The sequence below is a fragment of the Choloepus didactylus genome, chromosome 15, assembly GCF_015220235.1.
Source record: "Choloepus didactylus isolate mChoDid1 chromosome 15, mChoDid1.pri, whole genome shotgun sequence".
NCBI lineage: Eukaryota > Metazoa > Chordata > Mammalia > Pilosa > Megalonychidae > Choloepus > Choloepus didactylus.
The window spans coordinates 52,551,366-52,570,719 of NC_051321.1; positions in this window are offsets into that span (position 1 = coordinate 52,551,366).

Here is a 19,354-nt window from a genome sequence, read left to right on the forward strand (position 1 = left end):
TTGAGAAAATGAATTTTAAAATATCTTAGAGAAAGGGAAGCAAGGTGAATTTATTCATGCAATAAATACACAGAATTATTAAAACAATTTAGTAAAAAGCGATAGATAGAACAATTAATAATTGTCCATTTCAGGTGAAACTAACAATGCCATATGCAGTAACTTGTTTGGAACTTAATGACTTCACTGTCAGTGTGACTGAATAACACTTAGAAAAAAACTAACTACACGATATGATATGCATTACCACCACACAGCCAGCAGAATGACTAAAATGAAACAAACAGGCAAGGTTTATCAAAGACAAATACTGACAATGATGTGGAGCAATTGAGTCTTTGATAAACTGCTGGCAGATGTGTCAATTCAAACAAAAGCTTTAGAAAACTGTTTAGCATAATCTGCTGAAGCTGAATAAAATATATTCTATGACATAGATATATAAATAAGAGAAATGAAGGTGTACAATCACCTAAAATATATATGCAATAATGTTTGCATCAACAGTATTACATTAGACAAAATGAGTAACAATTCAAAAGTATTTCCACAGTAAAATGATTAAATATTTTGGAACTTGATAGCTGTCTTGTCAAATACAGTAGTAAAAATAATTAAAATTAAATAAAATTAACACCCAAGTCATCTAGTATCACTAGCCACATTTCAAGTGCACAATGGCTACAAAGTATTCATTTATCCCACTACAACCAGATATGAACAGATTTGAATGAATAGCAGAATTTTTTTAATGTTCCAGTTCCACAAGAATGAGTCATTCAATGTGTAAAATGTTAATACTAGCACCATCAGTTGGTTTTGCTTGCTACATTAGGGAATAGAAATATGTCAAATTTATTTAAAAATAATTATTTGTTATAAATATTCTTAGGTTCTGGAACAGTTTTCAATCTTAAATTGCATAAACATTGTAAATCTTTTTCAATAATTATTCCTCTACTATAATTCTCACTACACAGAACACATCAATTGGCATAATTGTCTTCCAAAGTTATTAGTTTCCAACATACATTTTTACTACATTTTAATTTTGAGCTGATATTCTTGCTAGAGAAGATGATTTTATGTGATTCAAATTCATGTCAATGTTTAAGAGTGGAAATAGAAAAGAACAAAATAAGTCATCAATTTGTACTTTGGTGCTCTTTGTTTTGAATTGTTTAATTTTTGAATGGGGCATGTCTATTTGGTGAAAAGATGTTTTGGCAGATAATGTTTGAGTGTAGTCATCACTATTTTTAACTTCTTAATCATTTCTCTAGGTGTTAATTCAAAGGTATTCCATTTTTCATAAGATAATGTCAGTTCCATCCCCACTTTAGTAGGTATTCTTTGCTTAACATTTTTATTGCAGTATAATTAAAAAACAGTAAATTTAGCATATTTAATATGTACACCTTGATAATTTTGACATATGTATACACCATGAAACCAGGATCACAATCAAGTCAGTGGATATTTCCATCCCCTCCCCCCAAATTTCCTATTGTCTTTTTTCATCTCCCTCTTCTGTTCCTCTCAACTTCCTGTGGCCTCGTCCCCAGATTATAACTTACACATGTATTAGTTTTCATCTTATGAAATTTTACATAAATGGAATTATACAATATGTGCTCTTTTTTATCTAGCTTATTTCATCCATCAAAATTATTTTGAAATTAATCCCATTTATTGCTGGGTAGTATTCTATTTTATGGGTATACCACAATTTGTTTATCTATACTACCATTGATGGACATTCTATTGGGTATATTCCTAGCAGTGAAATGTTGGGGTCATATGACAGGTGTCCTTTTTTTCATCTAAGAAAATGTTACACTGTTCTATAATGAGGTTTAATCATTTTACAGCCCCACTAGCAGTGTGTGAAAGTTTCAACTCTTCTACATCTTCACCAAGACTTGTTATGGTGGATCTTTTTATTTTTACATTACAATATTTGTGTAATCTTATCTCATTGTGATTTAATTTGCATTTAATTTGCATTTTCTAAATGACTAGTGATGTTGAGTATACTTGTATGTACTTATTTCCATTTGTAAATCTGAGAGATATCTATTAAAATATTTTGCCTGTTTTTTATTGGGTTATTTTTCTAATTTTTGAGTTTTGAGATTTTTTATAGTTTCAGGATATAAGTACTTTATCAGATATAAAATTTGCAAATATTTTATCCCCATCTTTGGCTTGAGTATTTATTAACAGTTTTTTTTTGAAGAGAGGAGTTTTTAATTTTGATGAAATACAATGTATAAATTTGTTCTGTTTGGCTCATGCTTTTGATATTACATTCAAGAAATATTTGCCTACCTCAAGGCCCTGTGCATTTTGTCCTGTTTTTCTTCTAGAAGTTTTACAATTTTAGGTTTTACGTTTATGCCTATTATCCATGTTTAGTTATAGGGTCCATTAATTTTCATATATGTTATGTGATTTGGAACTTTTTAAAATTTTTGCGATGTGGATATCCAATTGTTTCTTGCAAAGACTATCAGTTTCTATGCAATGACTTCACTTGCGTAAAAATCAATTGAAGAGTTATTTTATGAAGTATTTTAAGTAAAAGATCTTAATGCTGCAAACTTACACAGATAGATGATGTGACAGAGAGAACAAATTTGGAAAACCATTGACAATTTATCAATCTAGGTGAAGGGTATATGGGTGTTTATTGTACTATTCTGTTGCTTTTTATGTAGGTCCCAAATTTTTCAATCTCAAAAACTGGATAAAAAGTAAAGTTTAAACAAAAAATAAGATACTACTGACTGCATATTTAAGTCAATATCTTTTCAAAATAAAGGAATGAAACCAAAGTTCATAAGAAATTAATATAAGTATAGACTTGTTCATATTATTTTTAAATGTTTGTATTAGCATCAGGACCATTATTGGTGCTGATTAAATCATACAAATTTCATGTTACAACAATTTATATAGCTTTAAGGATTGACACATTTGATTTTAAATGACAAATTTATGTATGTTTTTCTGAGAAGCAGTGGCAGTTTATTATGAACCAGTTGTTTTAACAAGAAAGTTAAATTTTAAAGAATTTTGAAATTATTTGTACTCATAGAAGAGACATTAAATCTACATTTTAATTTTGCTACAAAACAGCATTGACATTGTAAATAGGCTATAGCTGTTAAATGAATTATACATTCACTAGAACACCAAGACCAGTATAAAATTTCACAAAGACAGCTGGGTCCTCTTTTCTTATACCAAGATTACAGGTTGTACTGCAATTAAAAATAAATTATTTATTAGTGTTCTGTGGATTCTCAAAGGGGATAAATTATCCTATGTTTTAATGACCTCCTTGTTTGATGTATAAAGCTGTATAATAAACAGTGTACTCCTTTTTCAGTTCAAGTCTCTCTGTCCATATAACAGTAGCATCCATCAAGTGCATCGCTATTAAAATTTAAAAAAGAATTATATTAGGTTATCTTTTTGTTATATCAAAGAAGAATGATATTTAAAGTATCTATATAGAAATCGTACTAACCAAACTTACTAAAACTCTCATGTGTTCAAGGTGTCAAAGCTGTGCTAAACTAATAGAGGAAGTTTAGGAGAGTGCTAAAATTGTGTTATTTTTTTTTTTTAATCCTGAGATGTTATGAAATATAAATACTAAGTCAATGTATTATTTAATTTATTTTAATTACTTTCTTTGCATACTCGGCCAATATTCCTTTACATATTATTATGATGTGATATAACCTTTGCTCTTAAAGGTTATATACATATTTAGAAATTAAAGATGTAAAGGAACAGTGGTAGCTCATACAGTAGACCATTTTTACTAGGAGAAAAATGGTTGAAAATAAATTAATAGAAACCTTTACATTTTTCTAAGTATTTTGAAGGTCAACATCAGATGATTCTCTAAATAGAGAAGTGTTTTGATAAGTCTTTGAGAAATGGTCTCCTGAATGGTGGCATTCATTGTTGGCTTCTTCAAATCTGTATTCCCTAAATCTAAATTCAGTCTTGTTTCAATTTTAAGCTTTTTATTGATTTCTGATGGCATGTAGAGCTCCAAAATGTCTATAGTCACATTAGTGTTACTATTAGCTTACCCATCACTGTGTGCTGTGCTCATGATGGGTTGACAGTTTTTTTCCAAAAACATTAACTTATAACAGCTTTGAACTTGTTTTAACTTAAGTCTCTTTGTCATGCTGCTTCTGTTAGAAGTAGTTAGAACAGATTATTAAAGAAAAAACTGCACAGAAAAATACTGAAGTGCCCACTGATGACCTCTTGTAACCCCAGTTGTTCCTAATGGCATTTTAGTTCTAACCAAGTTCAAGAGGTGGCCACATTCTTTCATTGTACCTTGCACTGAATACAAACCCAGTTGCTGATAAGCTCTGTTGGAGGTCTCTCCATTCTCTGTCCATCATCTTGTCATGGTAGAAGAGCTTGAAATGAGAGACTAGAAAAAATTGATTTTAATGTATTGCAAATACATGATTTATATTGTAGCAAGATAATTGCATGTGAACTCTATCCTTTTTGAAAAGACAGCATATTTGTATTTACCTTAACCTTAAGGTTACAAAGCCCCATGATGTCTGTAGTGTTCCCCTCCCCTTCACCCTCTTGGTGAGGGAGGTGTTTCTGTCCTAGAGTTATGGGGATGGCTGAACACATGACACTCAGTCTTGAACAGATGAGACTGGTAGCAGTTTATCAGTCATGTACTCGCAGCCTGGAGAAGGAGGACTGCACACCATATGAGGCCACACAGATGGAGGTTGCACTCAAGAACAGAGTAAGCAAGAGGCAACAAGCACAGGCTGTGGGCAGTAAGCTTTGTAGTAACAAGAGTTTGGGGCAACCCCTGATGCCTAAGAAAGGATGAGTTTGGCTTGTTTCAGTAATTCTAGGGGTTGCTGGGGAACTGACACCTGCTACTCAGGGAAAGCAAACAGGGTGCTTGGTCCCCAGGACAGGGATGACTTTTGGCTGGAGGACCTTATACACAGGAGATAAGGAGGGGAAATTGTGGTCAGGCCATTTGAGGCCCTCTGATTTTACCATTTTAATATTGTCTTAGTTCCAGTTTAAAATGTAAGGAGTTTCTGATACAGAAGTAATTTAAACCAGGAATGAATAGAGGAACTCATTATCACTAACTAGAAGATATCGTGTGGCTTTTTATTAGATGATAGAAACTCCTTTTTTAGCAACACACATCCATGGTTATCTATAACTAGTTATCTATAGCATGCTTTTTTTTTTTTCTATAGCATGATTATGTATAGGTGTTGTGGGCGATTAAGGTAGCATGCATGAAGTGCACTTGTCAGCAATGCCGGAAACATGGCCGCCAGGACTGAAACAACAACTTGGGTTGCCCTCAGCCTTCTTTACGGAAGTGGTTCACACCAAAAGTAGTGGTTCGCGCCAAAAGTGCTAACCTTACATCTGCCTTCCACCCTAGCAACAGCGGCCGCCAATCCTAGTGCTAGCCTTACATCTGCCTTCCACCCTAGCAACAGCAGCAGCCAATCCTAGATCGCCACCTGTCCTTACTAGCCACCCCCACCCTTCCCTAGAGTATATATACCCAGCCTCCTCAATAAAGTTTTGCAGCTTGATCAGAAACCTGTCTTGCTGTCATTCCTCGTGTCTCTTGTCCCATACCATTCCTCCCTCACAGGACTCGGAGCCTCCATTGAACGTCCCGCGGGCCGGGACAAACGCGCCCAACGTGGGGCTTGGAGTTCTGTGAGAGACGGAACGCCGCACTCAAGGAGAGAGGCCTCTTACACTCACCGCACCCGGGATCGCCGTGGGGAAGCGCGCTCACGAGACAGATCCGTTCACCAGTCGATCAGTGCCGGCGAAAGAAAAGAAGAAGAAGAAAAGAAAGCAACAAAAGGTAAGCCCCCACCCTCATCATGGGACAAGTAACTTCCCAACACAAATTATATGTTAGTCAAGTTAAGCAATCACTCAAGGCACGAGGAACACGAGTTAAGAAAAAAGATCTCACGCGCTTTTTTAATTTTCTGTTAAAAACCTGCCTTTGGTTCCCTCAAGAAGGTACTATAGACCACCAATGCTGGCTAAGAGTCGGAGACTGTTTAAAAGATTATTTCCAGACCTTCGGTCCTGAAAAGGTCCCGGTTACTGCCTTTTCTTATTGGAACCTAATTAATGAAATTCTAAAAGTTCATTCCTCAGCTCCAGACATTCAAAATCTCTATAAAATAGGAGAGGAAGCTTTAAGAGAGCACTCTCACCCCGCTTCAGCATGCAGCTCAGTAATTATTAACATGCCTGAATATCCCTTAAACGAAAATTCTAACAGGGATAGGCCAAATGCCCCAACCAGTCAAGCCAGTCTATCGCCCAATCAGCACGAAATCGAACCAAAGGCTGAAATTCCTCCCTCTTTGGAGGAACCGGAGGCTAAAATTTCTCCCTCTTTAAAAAATGACTCCCTTCCTCCGTTTCGGCCACCCCCTTACGCACCCGATTTTCCGAAAACCATATTTTCATTTTTATCCAGCTACGTCCCTACCTCAGTTCCATGCTTTAGAAGAAGCCACAGAAAATCTCCGGCTATATGCCGATAATTTTAGAGAAACCTTTAAACAGGAGCGGCTGCGAGCCGCCAATTTGCTCGCCGACTTCCGATCGGCAACTCAAAGCATTGCGGCCCTTGCTCTCCCAGAGAATACTCACTCATCGCGTCCCCATTGCACTTGCCGCGCCTGTGCCTTTCCGGTTACGTGTAGTCAGACCCAAGACCCTCAAAATGGCGCCGCTGATTCCCAAAATGGCGATTCTAATAGTGAAAGCGAGAAAAATAACAAATCAGATTCCCCCGACTCTAGCGAAAAAGAGCAAGAAGAGGCTACTATCACCTCAACAGCTAAATATAAAAAACTCAGTTTAAAATATCTAGAAAAATTAAAAAAGGCAGTGAATGATTATGGCACTACTGCCCCCTTCACTCTCACCCTATTAGAAAGCCTCAGTGAAAAAGAACTCACTCCTAACGATTGGTCCCAATTAGCCAGAGCTGCCCTGTCCGGCGGCAATTTCCTATTATGGAAATCCAATTATGAAGAGCACTGTAAAAGGTATGCCACCTGTAATGCCCGTAAGACCACCTCTAAAACCTGGACATTAAACAAATTTTTAGGTCAAAGTCCCTACCATCAGAATAATAAGCAAGCTCAATTCCCCCCAGGTCTCCTAGCGCAAATACAAACGGCCGCGCTTAGAGCATGGAAAAAACTTCCGCAAAAGGGCGCCGCCACTGCCTCTCTCGCTAAAGTAAGACAGGGGCCCGATGAACCGTATAGCGACTTTCTCAGCCGCCTACAAAACATGGCTGAATGTCTATTCGGGGCTAGCGAATATGAAAGTGATTTTATTAAACACCTGGCCTATGAAAATGCTAACGCTGCCTGCCAAGCAGCAATCCGCCCCTTTCGTAATACCAACCTTAATAATTACATAAAGCTCTGTTCTGGCATCGGGCCCACTCAAACTCTTGGAATAGCCATTGGCGCCGCCCTTCAAAATTTTACGGCACAAGCAAAGCCTCCAACATGCTATAACTGTAAGCAACCTGGCCATTTCTCAAAAAATTTCCCCGTTCCACGGACTAATTCCCCCTTACCCACTATTAACAAACCCCTATTGCCGCCCTCTATTTGTCTCCGCTGTAAAAGAGGGTTTCACTGGGCGTCTGAATGCCATTCTCGAGCAAACATAAACGGCCAACCCCTTAAGCCTAAGCCCCAGGGAAACTCCCAATGGGGCCGGCCCCAGGCCCCAACCAGAACGAACCCAGGGGCAGTACAGTTTGTTCAGCCATCCCCAGTCGCAGTACCTGCGCTCCCAACCATAAACCACGCTGCTATATCTCAGACTTATGGAGAGCAACAGCAGGGAGCGCAGGAATGGACCTCTGTACCACCTCCGAATCAATATTAACCCCAGAAACCAGTCCTCTCCTCATACCAACAGGAGTCTATGGACCTTTACCCCCTAATACCTTTGGTCTCATTCTAGGGAGAGCTAGTGTCACCCTGTGTGGAGTCCAAATCATCCCAGGTGTACTAGATAATGATTTTAAAGGTGAAATACAAATAATCGCAGCCACTTCAAACAATATTATCTCTATTCCTCTTGGCACTCGAATAGCACAACTTATAATACTCCCCATTCAGCACATCAACTCAAACTTCAAAAAACTCCAGCGCCCTACAGAGGCCCCTGGATCCTCTGATATTTTTTGGGCACAGCTAATATCCCATAATCGGCCCATCTTACGATTAAAATTAAATGGTAAACCATTTGAAGGAATTTTAGACACAGGGGCTGATGCCACAATTATATCTTCAAATCACTGGCCTAAATCCTGGCCTCTTACAGCCGCTGTCACCCACTTACAAGGAATAGGCGAAGCCACAAATCCTCTACAGAGTTCACAAACCCTAAAATGGGAAGATGCGGAAGGAAACACTGGCACAATTATACCATATATTATCCCCCATCTCCCCGTTAATCTCTGGGGTAGAGATATATTAAATCAAATGAAAGTTTTTATGTGCAGCCCTAGTGATACAGTTACTGCTCAAATGCTCAAAATGAATTTTCTCCCTGGCAAAGGCCTGGGCAAAACTAATCAAGGGATAAAACTGCCCATCTCTGTAACACCTAATACAGCTAGAACAGGACTTGGGTTCTCCCAAAATTTACCCTAACGGCCATTGACATCCCTGTACCCCATGCTGAAAAAATTTCCTGGAAATTTACGGAACCAGTGTGGGTTGATCAATGGCCCCTAACTCAAGAGAAGACCCTAGTGGCTATAAAGTTAGTACAGGAACAACTTAATGCCGGACATATTGAACCTACTCAGTCCCCTTGGAACACTCCTATTTTTGTTATAAAAAAGAAATCAGGCAAATGGAGACTGTTGCAAGATTTGCGAGCCGTAAACAAAGCTATGGTACCTATGGGAGCACTGCAACCTGGCCTCCCTTCGCCAGTTGCTATCCCTATTAATTTTCACAAAATAGTTATAGATTTAAAAGATTGTTTTTTCTCCATACCCCTTCACCCGGAAGATAGACAACATTTTGCCTTTAGTGTTCCTCAAATTAACTTTCAAGGCCCTATGCCCCGATTTCAATGGAAAGTCTTGCCACAAGGCATGGCCAACAGTCCGACTTTATGCCAAAAATTTGTTGCTGATGCTGTTAAACCTGTCAGACAACTATGGCCACAAATCTACATTCTCCATTACATGGATGATATCCTATTAGCAGGTCAAGACATGTCCAAACTGCATTCTTGTTTTCAAAACCTCCTTAAAAATTTAACAGCAAGAGGTCTTCAAATAGCCCCTGACAGACCCCTTTTTCTATCTAGGGTTCGAACTTTGGCACCAGCAAATTTTAACACCCCGCATTCAACTGCGAATCTCCCATCTACTAACACTAAATGACTTCCAAAAACTTTTAGGGGATATTCAATGGCTTCGCCCCTATCTAAAGTTACCCACTGAAACTCTTGTGCCACTCAATAATATTCTAAAAGGAGATGCTAATCCCACCTCTCCCAGAAACCTAACTCCAGAAGCAATGCAGGCACTTACCATCATAAATCAAGCTATCCAAAATCAAACTTGCTATCAAATAAACTACCACCAGCCTTTAGTCTTTATAATTCTTGCCACAACCCACACACCTACAGGTGTATTCTGGCAATCCAATTTAAAACAACCAAACGGGCGAGGCCACCCATTACTCTGGGTTCACCTCCCTGCTACTCCAACAAAGGTGCTCTCACCATATATTTCTCTTATAGCTGCCCTCATCACTAAAGGCCGACAAACTAGTCGCCAGCTGTTTGAAAAAGACCCTGATTCCCTTATCGTCCCGTACACCCAAGATCAAATCCATTGGCTTTTCCAAACTGACAACGAATGGGCTATTGCATGCTCTTCGTTTCTGGGTGATATTAATAACCATTACCCCAGCGATCCATTAATCCAGTTTGCCAAAATCCATCAATTCACCTTCCCAAAAGTCACTAAAACAAAACCAATAAACCCTGCTGTTTTAGTCTTTACTGATGGTTCAGCAAATGGAACCGCAGCATATGTCATCCAAGGCCAAGCATTTTCCATGCACTCTCCCTATACTTACGCTCAACTTGTTGAACTCTATGCAGTCCTACAGGTCTTTTCCCATCTCCAAGCCCGACCTTTTAATTTGTACACTGATAGCGCATATATAGCCCAGTCTGTACCGCTATTAGAAACAAATCCATTTATCAAACCATCCACCAATGCAGTCCCCTTATTCTCAAAACTACAAAAATTAATTCTCAAACGACAGCATCCCTTTTTTATAGGACACCTCTGTGCCCACCAAAACCTGCCAGGCCCTCTAACGGAAGGCAACGCAATGGCAGATGCTGCCACCCAATTAATATGTCCCAATCTTTCTAATTCTCTAACCTTAGCTTCCCAAGCCCATGCCCAACACCACCTAAATGCAAACACCCTCCGCTTGAAATTCAATATTACAAGGGAACAAGCAAGGGAAATTGTTAAAGCCTGAAAAAACTGTGTAACCCAACTGCCAGTCCCTCATTTGGGAGTCAATCCAAAAGGACTCATCCCAAATGAAATCTGGCAAATGGATGTCACCCATTTTGCTGGTTTTGGGGACTTAAATATATCCATGTTTGTGTTGACACATATAGTGGATTCATTCAAGCTAGTTTGCAAACAGGAGAAGCTTCAAAACATGTTATCTCTCATTTACTACATTGCTTCGCTATTTTAGGCCAACCTAAAATCATCAAAACAGACAATGGACCTGGATATACTGGAAAAAATTTTCAAACCTTCTGTCAACAATTACAAATTAAGCATACTACGGGAATACCATATAACCCCCAGGGGCAAGGAATAGTAGAACGAGCACATCGCACCTTAAAAAATGCCCTGTGCCGCCTAGCCAAAAGCACTCTCAATCTCACCAAACAACGACCTCGAGACCTTTTACATCACGCTCTTTTTGTTCTTAACTTCCTAACTCTGGATGATGAAGGACAATCTGCAGCTGACAGACATTGGCATCCCAAAACACAAACGCAGCAAGCCACCGTTATGTGGCGCGACCCCTCAACATCAACATGGAACGGGCCCGATCCCGTTATCATTTGGGGACGAGGCTCTGTTTGCATATATGACCAAGAAAAAGAGGGTCCTCGCTGGCTTCCAGAAAGGCTAATAAAACATATTAATTCCTCACTGCCGAAACAAACCCCTGAGACACTCCACTCCTCTCCTCTTAATGATAACCTTTCCAGGGTAGAAGCCTCTCCCTGAGAAAAATATCTTTCTTCTCTCTTCCAGCGCATCAATAATTCCTGCTATAACCCATCCGGAGACAACCAGCCCGCACACAGCCGGAAGTGGAAAGAAGTCCTGCTTACAGGTTTATTCCATCACTAATCACATGAATTACCACTTAAATTACTACTGGCTTTTACTAATTGGTCTTCTGGCCTTGCTGTTTGCAGCCGGATTAGCAACCGTTGCCCCAAAAGATTGGAACCCGTTAGAAAGAATCCTGCTTGCTATAACATATTTGTGCGTCGTAGGGTGTATCACTTTGCTGGTTTGCCTCCCTTAACAGAAGGAACCAATAGCCTCTATTAGTATGGCGTTGCTAAGCCTACTGCCATTTAAAGTTGCCACCTTACATTTTCTCCTGCAAAGTATGCTTAGTGAGCCAAGTATCACTATCTTTGATCCCAATCCCCACCAGCCTTGGAAATGGACCCTAGCACGATGGGAAGATTCCAAGATTGTGCAAACCCACGTCACCGCAGGACGACCTTCTTTTGTTGTTAACGCCACTGATCTATTCCCCTACACCGACCCCTCCCCCACGATTCCAGTATTTCTAGAAGGGGAGGCCGAGCTGATGTACGGCTAGATAGAAATCGAGCCCAATATTACATGTGCCCATCCTCAAACCCCGGGAAACCGTACTGCAATACTCCCTATGAATACTACTGTGCATACTGGGGGTGTGAAACATTAGCCACTGCTTGGAAGCCTTACGCCACTGATTATTACCTAACTTTAAAATGGGCCCCTTTTGGCTGCAAACCTCCTGTCCCTGCTAATTTTTGGGGGTTGTATGCCTCCTATGGGAACTGCGCAGGACTTAATCTCACTGTGCAGCTCCCTACTGATCCCTCTTGGCTAATCGGTCGAACATGGGGCTTCAGAATCTATAAGGAATCAACCGACCCAGGAAGCCTTATCATAATAAAGAAGGAGGCAGTACAGCAAAAACCATCCGCCATGGGGCCAAATGTAGTGCTCGCGCCCCCGCCTCCCGCTACCTCTCGCACGCCTAGCAAAAGTCATCCCGCTACTTCTTCTCCTACTAACGTCTACTAACATCTCAACATTGTCACCCTCAAGCTCTTCCATAGCGCTTAAGCCAATCTATAACTCACTTTGGTCAGTGCTCCAAGCCACCTTTCTCTCTCTCAACTCCTCCCAGCCTAACCTTACTCACAGTTGTTGGCTGTGTTTTTCTGTCAAGCCCCCTTGTTATGACGCTATAGCCCTTAATACCTCATTTAATATTTCTAATGAAGACAATCCTCCCCAATGTCCTTGGAATGCAAACAAAAAAATCGGTCTCACCATGCAATCCGTTCTTCACTCTGGGCATTGTATTGGTAACATTTCCTCCTCCTTAAAAAAGGTCTGTGCACAGTCGTCCTCTCCATCGCCCGGTAAATTCTATATCCCCCCAACAGGGGCAAAATGGCTGTGCTCTTCCACGGGGCTTACTCCTTGCATATCAGCAAAAGCCCTCACTGAAATGAAGGAAATGTGCCTCTTAGTAACTGTGCTACCCCATGTCCTCTTCCATAAAGAAGAAGACCTTTATCAATACTGGGACACGCAGCCCCCAGCCATGCTAAGAAAAAAAAGAGAACTTGTTATGGCTGTTACTATTGCTTCTCTTTTAGGTATTGTTGGCATAGGCACCGGAACCTCCTCTATCATTCTCCAACACCAAGGTTTCTCCCACCTAAGAGCTGCTATAGACGAAGATTTAGCCCGCATTGAAACCTTCATCACCCATCTTGAAAAATCCCTTACGTCCCTATCGGAGGTTGTTCTCCAAAACAGGAGAGGCTTAGATCTGCTTTTCCTTAAGCAAGGAGGGCTTTGTGCTGCGCTAGGCGAGGAATGTTGCTTTTGCACTAACCATTCTGACATAATTAAGGACTCCATGACCAAACTTAGGGAAGGAATTGCAAACCGCAAGCGTGAATGGGAGGCCCAAGGAGGTCTCTCCTGGGGGTTCAATGGAATCCTCTCTTACCTCCTCCCTATACTAGGCCCCTTAGTAACCATACTCCTTATAACATCCTTTGCACCTTGGGCCATAAGAAGGATAATACAGCTAGTCAAGGATCAAGTTGATTCTGCCCTAGGCAAGCCTATTCAAGTGCATTATCACCGGCTTCACCTCGCTGACCAAGGTCTGGATCCAGATCAGCTGACTGCTACCCACCCTTACGGGTAAGAGGCCCCCTCCTACGGGAGCAGCATATAACTCGAAAATATGCTTCTAGCTTATGCTATGATTGGTACCGCTGGGTGCGAGGCAAAGCACTGCAAAGGAGGGCCAAAACAATTAAAGGCCACTTTCGAGCTCCTTGAGAAGTATGCCTCATTTGCATAGGGGTTCGCTCTGCAAAAATTCCCCTCCCCAGAAAAACAGAGCCACAAACAACTTGGGGAATGAGGCCTCTATTTCCCCCAGCAGGTTAATGCCAAAAGAATGCTCGATCAGCATTTTTCCTCCATCCTTTTGAAAAACAAAGGGAGGAGATGTTGTGGGTGATTAAGGTAGCATGCATGAAGTGCACTTGTCAGCAATGCCGGAAACATGGCCGCCAGGACTGAAACAACAACTTGGGTTGCCCTCAGCCTTCTTTACGGAAGTGGTTCACGCCAAAAGTGCTAACCTTACATCTGCCTTCCACCCTAGCAACAGCAGCAGCCAATCCTAGATCGCCACCCATCCTTACTAGCCACCCCCACCCTTCCCTAGAGTATATATACCCAGCCTCCTCAATAAAGTTTTGTAGCTTGATCAGAAACCTGTCTTGCTGTCATTCCTTGTGTCTCTTGTCCCATACCATTCCTCCCTCACAGGACTCGGAGCCTCCATTGAACGTCCCGCGGGCCGGGACATATAGGTCATACAATATTATATTGATTGAGAAGCGATGGTTAGGCCTTATCCAGTAATTGGCACATACTTATATGAACACTAGAGTGGAAAGGCAAAACTATGTGGTCATTGATGCAGCCTGTTGAATTTTTGTACATTTTTTTTGGCCAATTTAACATTCAATCTCTAATTGCTAGCTTGATAGCACAGTGATTGTGAATACACAATATATGGTCAACTCCTCAGGAATATTAGCACAAGCCAAAGTGATTATGAAAGAAATGAATGAGTAGAACAATTTGGGGAAATAATGTTTTGTAAGTAGTCAGATGATACCCTCCATCTCAATCTTAAATTAGCATTGAAAATACAGCTTTTTTCCAGTGGCAAATTAGAGTTTTCGAGAATGGAATTTATATGCAAGTGACAAGAATAATTGCAGTCTACTTAAGAAAGGAGAGAAAAAATAAATGTAACTAAAAATGGTATGTACAGGCACAATAATTATAGCGAACATACATTTTGTACCCATTAATATTCTAGACAAGTTTAAGGCATTCCTATTTTTTAAAGACTACACTTTAACTTTTAATGATTAAATGTAAGAAGAATAGAACAAATTGACAATATTTTCAACAAAAAGTTTAGAAAATAGATTTTAGGTCAACTTTCATGAATATGTTTTTGAAAATCTTTTGGTACAAGAGAGATATACTTTAGATTTCAAAATCACTCCCATATAATAAATAATATAAAAAATTTCTAAGCCATGGAGTAGAAAAACTCTTGCTTTCTTTTCAATTGGAATGTCCTCATGTCTCCAATAATTTATTTTTGAAATATGTTACAGATACATTATAGAATTGAATAAACAACCAAGAGTGCGTATCTCTGGTGATACAGGAGCTATTTGTGCCTATGACACAGTGTAGAAACACTTTAGCAAACTTGCCCTTCCTCTTTCTACTTACTTTCTAGATAATCTCAGAGGTAGGATTTTGTTTTATTTTATTGTTTTGCATGTGCACATGTGTTTTATTACATGAAATTCTTGCTTAAAATTCAGATCTCCAGGCTCTAGACCCACAAGAGATTTACTCTGGGAGTTAGGAATTTTGACTTTCAACAAACATCCCTGATAATTTAGGAAATGTGACCTAAGTGTAGGTTTCAATAATTATACCATTTACTCCCTAGGAAAGTCATAGAAAGCTTGAAGGAGTTATATTGTAAGAGCTGAGAGGGGTAAAAAGATAGAAGGGTGTCCTCTTGACCAATGGGGAGAGAAGTGAACCAATTATAGTTCTGAGCAGAGAGGAAGATTGTAGAATCATATTTGTAAGTTTACAAATACTTTCTATTTCAGACCAGCTGACTATGGGAAGAAAGAATCTGACCTTTGGCTTTTTCTCTAAAGTGTACAAACCAAGGTCAATAGTTTGGATTTGAGATAGAAGCTCAAAGTTCATACTCTCTCCAGTAATAAATGATTACATAAAAAAATACCCTAAAAAAAAGGCATAAGTAGTCACAAGAGGGTGTATATTAAAAATGTAATGTTTAAAAAGGAAAAAAAAAATGTGCTCTTTTTTGCTGAATTGAATTTTTAATAATATGCCCATTTTCCAGATGTTTTTATTTATGACACCACTAAATTTGGGAGGTTAGATACATAACATGTTGCTTTGGCTGAGAAGATACTCTTGGATACACTTCACTAGTGGAGAGTCTTCAAAATAAATTTTGTATGCTCTGTTTTTGGGTCCTTCCTGTTGCAAAAAAAAAAATTATAAAATAATACAATTTTACAATCCCACACTCTCTTTGGTGTGTAATGAGTAAATTGCATGCCAATAAATTTATGCCAAGACACAATTTTTGTTTTCATCTAAGACACTTGCTGTCTTGGAGAGTGTCTACCCTGTCCCTGTCTTTCAAAAGACACACAGAAATTCATCTTATATTAAAGTTTTGATTGAAATGTCTTTAAAACTAGTTCTTATATGTATAATGCTATTTTTTTAAAAACAGGTCTTTCATCCCTTGGCCAGTTTACAAGGACTATGACCATATCTTAGATCGCTATCAGATAGAGAAATCCATCACAGGATACAATAATTTTGGAATAATAATAATTATTATTACTTATTTTAGTTTTAACAGAGAGAAACTTAAGTAAAATGAAAAATACATAAGGAAGGGGATATGTGTGAGGCACAGGTGTAAATTAGCATCATAATTTGTTTTAATCTGGAATATATGACAAGCAAGGAGAAAATGCCTAGAAAGTAGAGAATGTAGTTATGAGTCAGCATGACTACATTAAGTTTCTTGAGATAGACAGAAGTCTACCTATCTGTAGAAATACATCGTGTGCTCTGGACCAGGTGAGTTGGCCTGTGGGATAAAACATGAACCCCTAGTAGATAAGACGATCGCTGTTACATTCCTTCACCTTTTGTCTGACCTGAGCATATGTAAATATTCGCTGGAGACAGTCTGACTGGTGGGCGAGTTTTATTACGTCCAGCTCATACTCTGGTGGTATATGTGTCCATGGCGGGGTAGGAGTGGGCTTCCTCCACTGTGGCACACAAACACAAGAGAAGGATGTTGGGCTTAGCCTGTTTCCCTGCTTGGGTCAGGGATTGAGACATGCTGCCTATGGGGAACCTTAGCCTACTAGTGAAGCTGACCTTGCTCTGTCTCCTCTGTATGTGAGAAAATACCAGTTTGAGTTGTGCTTTTGTTGGCAATCACAACACCTGTATTGAAATGGGTTGACATCTCTTTAGGTGTCCTTCTGGCCAACAATATTCACAGATAATCAGACTTGCATAGCTACTGGATGGTTACAAACCTGTGATAACTTCTTAATGAATGTTGACTGAATGTACAGGTGTCCTGAAATGAAGCATGTGTTCTCAGAAAGTACAAACTTTCACTTACACATTCTGTAATCTAAAATAGTGATAACATACTAAGAACATATTATCCTGAAGCAATTGAAGATCGTTTTTTTAGTGTAATCAGATTTAGATATGCAGTAACAACCCATTTCCCAAATGTTTACCAACAATTTTTCAGATTGTCTGCTTTTACTTCTATTTTCAACTTTCAGAACTTGCCATTTCATTTGAGGGGAAAATTGATTCATGTTTTCAAATCATAGTAACAACTTGAGAAATGCATTTCTCTTATTACTTCTGTGAGTCTGAATCCTTTAAAATGTATTTTCCAGTTGCTCAATTGTTCTTTGAAATCCCCATTTGGGTTAAAAAGCAAATATTTGTAAGGTTTACGTCATTTCTCTGAATATGACACTTACTGCATCTGCACATGGAAGGTCTGTAGAAAGAAGGCATGCATGAGTTTTGGAAAGCCCTATGTTTAAACTGTAGCATTACTAATTATCAACTCTGTGAGTGGTGGACAATCAAATATTATGAACAAGAATGATCTCATATGTAAAATGGAGGTTTTAGTTTCTGTCCTGCTGTCCTTGTCATTTTGCTGTTAATATCAACTGAGATAAAAGCATGTTGTGAAACTTTAAGTGCTACCTTCATGCTAGGTGAAAAAGAGTGGTGATGGTGGTGAACCTAAAGGAGTGATTGCTGAATTCTAATTTCATGCTAACGGGGTCAAGTAATTTTATGTCAAAAGCACCATCTAATTAACAAATAGATACAGGATTAGAGGCTTTTACATAGCCAGGTTTTTAGTTTCCTATGGCTGGGAGTTTATATCTTGTTAATATTAGTGCTAAATGTTCTCAAAATAAAAATGTATGGATTTTGAATTCTACCAGTTGCTGAGGTTTGAGTTTTAGCTACATGAAAAGCATGACTATTTCTTAAACCATTTTTATTGGGTTCAAAATAGATCAACTTGGATTTCTGTGAGCAAAATGGCAATTATATATTTTTTTAATTTATCTGAAGGGTTATGGTTAAGTGAAAATATGTATATAAAATTAGATTTGTATTTAATGAAATTAAATTAAATGCTTTGAGTTCTTCAAATGTTTCTTCCCATTACAATTTTATTTCATATTAAAATTACTTACATAAAAGTTTTCTTTGTCCCTGGTTATTTTACTTCCACTATTGTATCATTGTATCTTTTTTTAAGAACACATTCTATTTTTTAATGGAAAAAATGTTTCAGTTCTCTAAAAATTTTTATACATAATCTTTAGTTGAGAGCAGTATAATTATGCTTTATTATTTTTTTCCTTTTTTTATTGTGAACTTTAACATATAAACATAACAGTGATAACTTTCAATGTATAATTTCATAAGTAATTAGCAAATCTCAAAGAATGTCATGGGTCACAGTTCCACAGCTTCAGCCATTTCCATTATTGTAAAATATAACACATTCAGAAAGGTGTCATTTCTGGATGTACAGCTCAACAAGCAGTCATATAGGTAATTTCAAAATTGTTATGGGTTACAATTCCACAATTTCAGTTCTTTCTTTATTATGCAATACAAGGTATATACAGAAAGTTGAAGAACTTCAAGGCACAATTCAATGAGCAGCTATAGAGCAAATCCCAAGGGAAGCTATAAGCTACAGTTCTACCATGTCATTTACCTCCCTCCAGCCATTCCAACACCCCAGCATCCAAAAACATATAATTATATAAAGTTTCAGTATTCATAGACCTTTGTTCAATCTTACCTTGTTTGTTGCTACTGCTTCCTCTCATTTAATTTCTCCATCTTCAGGGGTGTCTAGGAAGTGAGCAACCTAAATTGTTCATATTAAAAGGGGGTGTAGACAGTATGGGGCAGAGGGCTGCATCTGATAGTTGATCTTAAAGAGGCTGTTGCCTCTGTGTTTTGGGACTTGTCTGGTATAGGAACACTCTAGTGGCTTTAAATTTCTGGGAAATAAAACTTAGTGAGTGCATGTTTTAAGGAATCTCAGATAGGGACCTAGGTATTTGGGGACTATTTTGTTAAGGGCATGGCATTCTGTGGCCATTTGGGATGTCTAGCTGGAGCCTGTATAAGAGAAACCTCCAGGATAGCCTCTTGACTCTATTT